The sequence below is a fragment of the Telopea speciosissima genome, chromosome 8, assembly GCF_018873765.1.
Source record: "Telopea speciosissima isolate NSW1024214 ecotype Mountain lineage chromosome 8, Tspe_v1, whole genome shotgun sequence".
NCBI classification, from domain to species: Eukaryota; Viridiplantae; Streptophyta; class Magnoliopsida; order Proteales; family Proteaceae; genus Telopea; species Telopea speciosissima.
This window is the reverse complement of record NC_057923.1, coordinates 39,427,562-39,435,525: the sequence shown is the minus strand read 5'-3', so window position 1 is coordinate 39,435,525 and position 7,964 is coordinate 39,427,562.

Sequence of the window (7,964 nt, the reverse complement as noted above, 5' to 3'; positions counted from 1 at the left end):
ATCCCGAAAAAATGCCAATAGGCCTATTCTCCTTGTTTGTACAAAATGTTGTATCAAACGTCACAACATCACCAAAAAGCGCATAATCTATTACCATTCTCGCATTAGCCCAATAAATATTAGTTATCATCTCATCTGTATCCAACTGCAAGCTATAGGTAAAAGAGGGATTGAGCCTGGTTTGTTTCCCAAAATACTGTAACAAGCACCCCGGTTCACCATAATCTAAGTCACGTTGACGTTTAGTATGGAGATAATTGTAATGATTGACTCGGGTATAACCAAGGCTCTGTCTCCCACCTGCCTGTTTACCCATGAACTCAAATGTGGCCTTTGGTCCAATTCTAGAATCATCGGCCATAACAATTTCAATGGCTTGTACGTTTGAAATGATCCGTTGTGACCGCATCATGTGGGTGATAGTAGCTACATGAAGCTCGTGATTATGCTCCTCCATAAAATCATGGCATTCAAATTTTTCATCTTTCAAAAGATAAATTCCAAAACGAGCTGGACAATCAGTTCTCGTCTCCGCTCGAGTGTTAGTTGCACCATCAACACGGTTGTCTTTTTTTCTTCAAACCTTGTTTACTACAAACTACTCTCATCGAAGTTATCTTTGTTTTATCTTTCTTGCTCTTGTTTGTATATTCTCTTCTGACACTAAAACCCACTCTTCCCCCGTAACTGTTATAGAACTCAAATGCCTCTTTGTCATTATCAAATTGCATCCCGATGAAAGGCTTATCCGGTGTATCTATTGGATTGTCCATAACTCACCTAAAAAGTAGCTAAGTATACAAAAACAGCAATGTTGATTCTCAAAATTATGGGATAGACTAAAAATTCACATATTTTCCATATCGAGATAAGAAATGTTTACAACAAATTATTGGATTACTTATACTTATAATTTTTTCTTCCTTTTTTCGTGCAAGCATGTTTAAGTTATTAGTACTGTAATTATGTGTTAAACAGAATAATTATACGAGCAACAAGACAACAATTGTTAATAAGAGTAAAATAGTACTGTAATTATGTGTTAAACAAAATCTGTGGAAATCTTTATTGCTTCTTCCCATTTCCAATTTCTAAGATTCTAGCCGATTCAGTGTCTGATTCTGGATTTTTAAACCTTGCAGACATATTTTTTGTTGAATTCTACATGAAGAAACAAAATTTCAAATTTATTAGAAGGTTAAAAAGTAAAGAATGATACTAAAAATATCAGGTGTATGAAACTTCAATGGGAAAAAACGAGAAAGGGGAAATGCAGGGACTAATGGAAACTAATTAGTTCATTGATCATCAGGTTATTAAAATTACAAATATTAATGTGTTTCTTGGTTTTCTTGTTATTTAGTATACAACATAACGAGTTGTGAACTTGTAGGGCAAGCAATTTGCAGAGGACACTGAAGAAGGGCCATCTCAGGACTGCCGATGGCAGCGTTGCATCTTATTGATGGAATTTTGATGGCAGCCCCAATAAATAACTGTGTTATGGATTTAAGGAGGGGTTATGTAGTTGATGAAACTATTTGTATTAGCTTCATTAATTAATTCTTAAAACTCTTGTAGCTATTGTAGTTGATCTCTTCATCTTTCCTCGTGTGTCTGTTGTGTGTGTGTGTGTGTGTGCTTAGGTTGCTGAAAATCTTGGTGTTGAATAAGAATTGGGGACTCCTGGTAGTCTGGGTAGTACTTGTTGGATGACAATACCATTGACGCGGAAATTGAATCTTATATGAAGTCAAACACAGGGTTATTCTAGCCATCCAACAGTCTTGATTGACCACAACAGCCCTCAACTCATTTTTGCAACTTCCACAATTAGTGCATTGGCTTTATTGTCACTTTGGAGGATAACTAGTTGATTGATTACATATATATAGATCCATCTCCTCTGTCATCGCCTCAATATAAATTAATGAGTTTTATGGGTTTGAGGTTTAATGAGTTCTCAAACAGTCCAATGTACATCACTACCACCTTTCCTTCCTAGTAATAGCCGAATGCTTGACAAAAAATAGAATCTTTTGCTGTCATGCAATGTGTATTCAATAAGACATTGGTTATAGGTAATTGACCCGTAGCAGAACAAGTGACCAGTCCATTGTGGCAATCCCACCATTGGTACACCTAAGCTCAATGATTCCAATGTTGAATTCAACCCACAAAGGTCTCACTTTCTTCTTACTTTTTTTTTTTTTTTTGCTTTCATTTCTTTTTCGGCAATTTGGTTGGTCAATCTACGATTGGTCCAAGTGAAACTAAAACTTCATACCAAACCTGTCATGATTTTTCCACCTTTAGTTTCTGATACAAAGTTAAACTTTATGATCGTGGGATTAGTATCAACCACGTGTCATCCATCCAGCTTAGGAACTGGATGGATAGCACCTTGTCAAAATGGGAGAGGATAAAAATCCGTGGATCGTGTTACTAAGTCCAAACACGAGCATTTGTCAAAGCTGGGAATCCTTGAGGTTGTCGTTTTATCCAGCGACCCCATTCCTCCAGATTACCTCCTGTTGCAGGCCACTCTCCGTTTCTGGCTCTATTCCACCAATACCTTCCACTTTTCTTGTGGCCCGATGAGTCTCACACTATTAGATGTTGCAGCCTTGATCGGCCTCAAAGCCATAGGGGAAGAATTTAATGGTGCATCTATGGGAACCCTTGATGAACTCGGGGTTGAGACGCAATACGACCTAGATCTGTCAAGAAAATCTAGCTTTGGCATGTACCTATCTATTTACGAGTAGACACAAGGCCCTGTCACCAGAGTTGAGTTTACGGCCTTTCTCCACTTCTGGATCGGCCACTACTTAGCGTGCATTAAGTTGAACAAGGTAGCCAAGACTTACCTTCATTTAGCCAACACCCTTACCCAAGGCCGGACCCTGGACCTATCCTCCGCCCTGTCATCGCTTTATCGAGGTTGTAGTGAAATAACCATGTCCAACTTTGAATCTGGTGGTGGCCCCATTTGGCTGCTTCAACTTTGGCTACGAGCTTATTTCCCTGCCCTTTACACTTCTTCGCCTATATATTGCTGCCAAGTGGTTGGTGGCCATTTCAGCTCAGAACCCAAAGAGTATGAGTAGCTTACCTTAGAGGAGTATCACACCATCTTTTTTTTATCTTGAGTGTAATCGTTCTCCTGCTTCGTTCCTACCCTTCCATGCCCACGAGGACCTCCCCTCTTGGCTTTCCCAAGCCTTAAAGGACCCAAAGTCTGATCTTGAGCTTTGGGGAAAATTCCTTGTCTGTAGAGACTTGCATTTTGGCATCACCATCGAGCCCTTGGGGAATAACACTTATGGGGTCGAGGTGTACAACCCCTAGTGCTATGCTCGTCAGTTCTACCTATGCCAGACCATTCCTCTCCCTTGTTGTTATTCCATGAATGAGGGCAAATTGGAACACCCTGTATTCAAGCAAGACCAAATCGAAGAGGTCATCGCCTTCAGCAAGCTTGCCCTTTCCAGATTCCAGCCCCAATACTTCCAGGCAGAACCATTGGCCTCTGAGGATTTTATCATCTGGTGGACGGACTACTATGTTGTCTTTGCTTTCGACGCTCGCTCAATACCTACTCATGTGGACTCTTCCGGCGTGCGGACAAAGGACAACAAGGGCAAAAAGCCAGCAAAGGATACTTCAAGTGAGTTTTATACTACGTTCAAATACGAAGTGACTTTTGGTGTTAAGTATCATGTAGACCGCGCCATTATGCAAAGGTGACATAACCTAGCTGTCAGAACCGCATTTGGCGTGAAAAATGCGATGAGTTCATGGCACTGTGAGGATCCATTCGCGGAACCGTGGATGTGGGATTATTGGATGCATTCCCCGCGCACTTGGCTCGAATGGGTTTGGGGTTATGCTCCTCGGTTAGAGAGAGAGAAGGAATGCATCTTCTCAAATGGTTGTGATTCATCAAGGGATGTGGGTCATACAATTAAATGAAATGGAGTCGCCACCTAGGATTAGGGCTTGGGACCCATTGGTGTAGCCCTGTGAAAGGCTATAGGACTTTGTTTGTTCTGGTCAGAGATTCAGGGTAAGTGGTCAGGTTACGAGAGTGGGAAGGTGTTAGGCGCCCACCTCAGCTGGGTAAACCGGTCTTTCTACTAGATGCTGGCTTTTAAATATTCTTCCTTCATAATGTCCTATTTCTTCATGTTCAGCTAAAATAATGCGCACATTGCTTAATTAAATTAACTCATGACACTATATAGTCATAATTTAAAAGTCTACATTATTGCGTAATTAAAATGCGATGAAAGAGTTAAATACCTATATGCGTTTAAATCAATGCGTTATATGGGACGAATCGCGTCCCCAGCTCAGTGGAGGCAAAGACTATCTTTGTCCTTCATCGGACAGAGCAACGGCTCGAAAGTAGTTACCTGGATATCGGGCGAATAACAACATCGAAAAATGTTTGGGGAGTACTTACCTAGATGTCGGGTAGTGTAACGGCGTGCGGGTGTTGGGTCTTGAGACCTCGGATAGAATAATGGCGTCGGAGAGCTTAGAAGCTAGGCTTCTTCAAATATTAGGCGAGTAACGGCACATGGGTGTCGGATACTAGGACCTCGGTCAAAACAACGGCGTCGAAAAGTGCTTAAAAATTGGGGATTAGGACATCGGGCAAGGGGACTAGGCAATGGGAGGCTTTGGGTTTTGGATAGAACCTTGTTAGGAAAGGCGGGTCCAGAGGACCCGGACTCCAAACAAGGGGACTAGGCTCAAAGGCTCAAAATCGAACAGGCAGGGGCCCCAAAACTAGGACAAAAGGAAAAAAACTGAGAAAAAGGAGCTCGGGGTCCCCCACTCCTCCACTTGAGGGCTTGTTGAAATGAGGGGTGGGGGGCTATTTATAGGCAAAAGTTCTTTTGGCGCCGCCGCGGGGGATTTGGTGGCACCGTTGGACATAAAACTTTATTCGGCGGTGCCGCTTCGGCGTGGCTCGCCAGCAAGTGCCATGGTCGTGTACGATGCTATGCTTGCAAGATCTTGTGTAGCCCGCGCACGATGCCGCAGGGCAAGGGCGTCATGGGGTGTCATTCCAGGAATACATGGGGTCCGTGAGTGGAAATACAATGGAACAGGGGTGTCCGAGTTTCCCCGAAGGAAAGGAGTGTTTAAAGGGCATTGTCAATCTTTCGCGTCTAGTTATCGTCATCGCTGGGGGGTGGCAAAATTCAGCGTCTCTAGTTTGCCCCTCTTTGGCCGAGACTTGTGCCAATAGCTGAAGGGCAAAGAACAAAAACTGCTTGATTTTATCACCAGGAGCATGCATCACTGCCACTTTGCTTATAGGTGGCGGAGTTGAACGAAAAATCACGTCTCGGTAAACCATTCGACAAATCTCTTGAGCAACTACTACTGTCACTTTGCTCATAGGTGATAGAGGTCCCTTAGTAAACTGTTCGGTGAACTTCCTCGGGTTGAGCAACTACTGTCGCCACTTTGCTTATAGGTAACGATGTTTTGAACAGTAAAACCTACCTCAGCAAATTGGTCGATGAATGATAAAACCTATTAAAACCTATCTCAGCAAACCATTCGATGAACATTTTTTTTGTAATTCTGAACACCAAAACCTATCTCGGGCAATGGGTGATCAAAAGATCAAAAAGGGCAACAGCTTTGAGCAACGCTCAATTTGAAAGGCATACTGATCAAATTTTTCCTTCGGGACGTACGATGAGATGGCATAGCGTGGGTGGGGGAGCTGCAATACTCAAACTTGTTAGGTGCATGTTAGCAAAGGGGAATTTGGGAGGGCTCTGCAGGTGCACGTTAGCACCCAATTCTCTAGGGTTTTCTCTTGGGGTTCAAGGCCTATCCCCCCCTGTCGGAGGCGTGACGGCCGTCTGGTGTCTCTTTTGCTTTGGTGGTGGCAAAGGATACTCAATTGGGAGCACCCCCAATTGTGGTGAAGTCCCCTTCCCATCACTTGGTAGCACCGATGATCTTTTTCATGGATGAGGAGATCAATAGGTCTGAAGAGCCTATCCGTTTGGCACTGGTGGCAAAGTGCTCATATGGCAGGCCCTTTTAGTTCGAGGTTAGACGGGTGATACTTTCAGGTTTCCATCTCTCTATAGATGTTCAGGTTTCCACGCTGGACCCAAGTCATCTGATTCTCAGATTTTCAAACCAAGGGGATTACACCAGAGTTTGGCTCAAGGAACAGACATCGATTAAATGCTTTCCATTTCGATTTTTCAAGTGGACACGTTTCTTTAAGCCAGGTGTAGAGCCGTCTGTCGTACCAGCCTGGGTCTCCTTCCCCAACCTCATCGATCAATCTATATCATGGCAATTACTTTGTGTCGATCGCAGTGCTTGTGGGGAAGGTTTTGAAAATAAATGGTGCAACAGTGGCACGCTTGCACACTTGTGCGGTGAGGGCCTACGTGGAGGTGGACCTGCTCTCGGAATTGCTTGAGAAGATTTGGATAGGCTGTGGTGGTGGCTTCGATTTTTTCCGGAAGGTAATTTATGAAAGGTCATCGAGTTTTGCTTAGGTGCTCCAAAATAGGGCACTGCTTTTGAAGCCTACGAGAAGAAACCTGGTGTTATTTCATGTGAAGGAAAAGAAGGAGAAGGCTCAGCCCACCGTGCAAGGAAGGACGAAGTGGGGGATACAGGTAAAGTGATCATTGATGGTGGGGAAAGATGTCGTACCATGATGAGACAAAGAGAAGGCTACGACTCCAATTATTGACGTGGAGGAGGGGGCATGCGAGGGTGAGAGAGCAATCTTGGAAACAGTCCGATTAGAGGGGGCGAAGGAAACCGAGAAAGCAAAGGGTGTGCCTGTTGAAGAAGGGTTGCGTGGGGGAGGTTCATGTAGAAGGTTTGGTGCAATCTTGGAGACCATCAGGGAGGATGATACAGCCTATTGCAGAGGGCGTGGAGGAGAAAAGCCTCATGGGGGACTCAGACAATAATTCGGTGAATGGTGTAGGAGCCTTAGCAGACTTGGAAGAGGGGGAAATATTCCAAAATTGGAATGACTCTCCAAAGAAATTACTCTCAACTATAGCGGTGCAGAACATGGGGTTAATCCCCGATGATCAAAAACACCATGGATGACTTGGCTGTGGAGAGGATCTGATTGGACAGACAACATAGCATTCCCATTGAAGAGTTTCACAAAGCCAGTAAGCTCTTTGATGGTAGGGTACAGTCACTGTTGGCTAGAGTTGAGGAGGAGAAGGGTTCTCAGAGGGGAGGGTAAGGGACACATCAACTTAACAAAACAAAATACAGGAAAAGGGGAATGTTGATTACTTCCCATAGCAGGCATTTAACTAGGTCCATGGGACCCGATGCAAATATCACCCAATGCGTGATATGATTTTGTTGTTCGGAACATTAGGGATTGGGAAACAAGCCCTCCATGAGAAGCCTCGCGGTCCATTATGACATCCTCTAAGGTGGATATCGTTGGTATTGTTGAACCAAAAGTCAATTTTTCCAAAGCTGGTCGGATTGTGAGGAGGCTAGCAATGACTGGAGTTACCTCTAATCGCGATGACAATGGTAATAGGATTTGGGTTTTTAGCGGCAGAATTTAGAAGTGGAGGTGATTAGATGCCATGAACAAAGCTATCTCGTTTAAGCCGTAAGGTTGATAATGATATATCGGTGGTGATTTCTTTTGTGCATGCTCTCTGTGTGGCTAGTGAGCGTCGTACCCTATGGGTGGAGTTGGTTGGGTTGGAGGTGGATCCAACAACCCCGAACGCTCTCGTGGTGACTTCAATACGATTCTCGGACCCAAGTGGAAAAGGTCGGGGTAGACAAGTTTGTGCCACATCGATGAAAGAATTCGGCAGTTTCGTGGATCATGCAGGCCTAGTAGATGGGGGCTTCAAGGGAATGCATTCACTTGGTCAAATAATCAAGAAGGGGGGAATTTTGGCACACCTGGATCG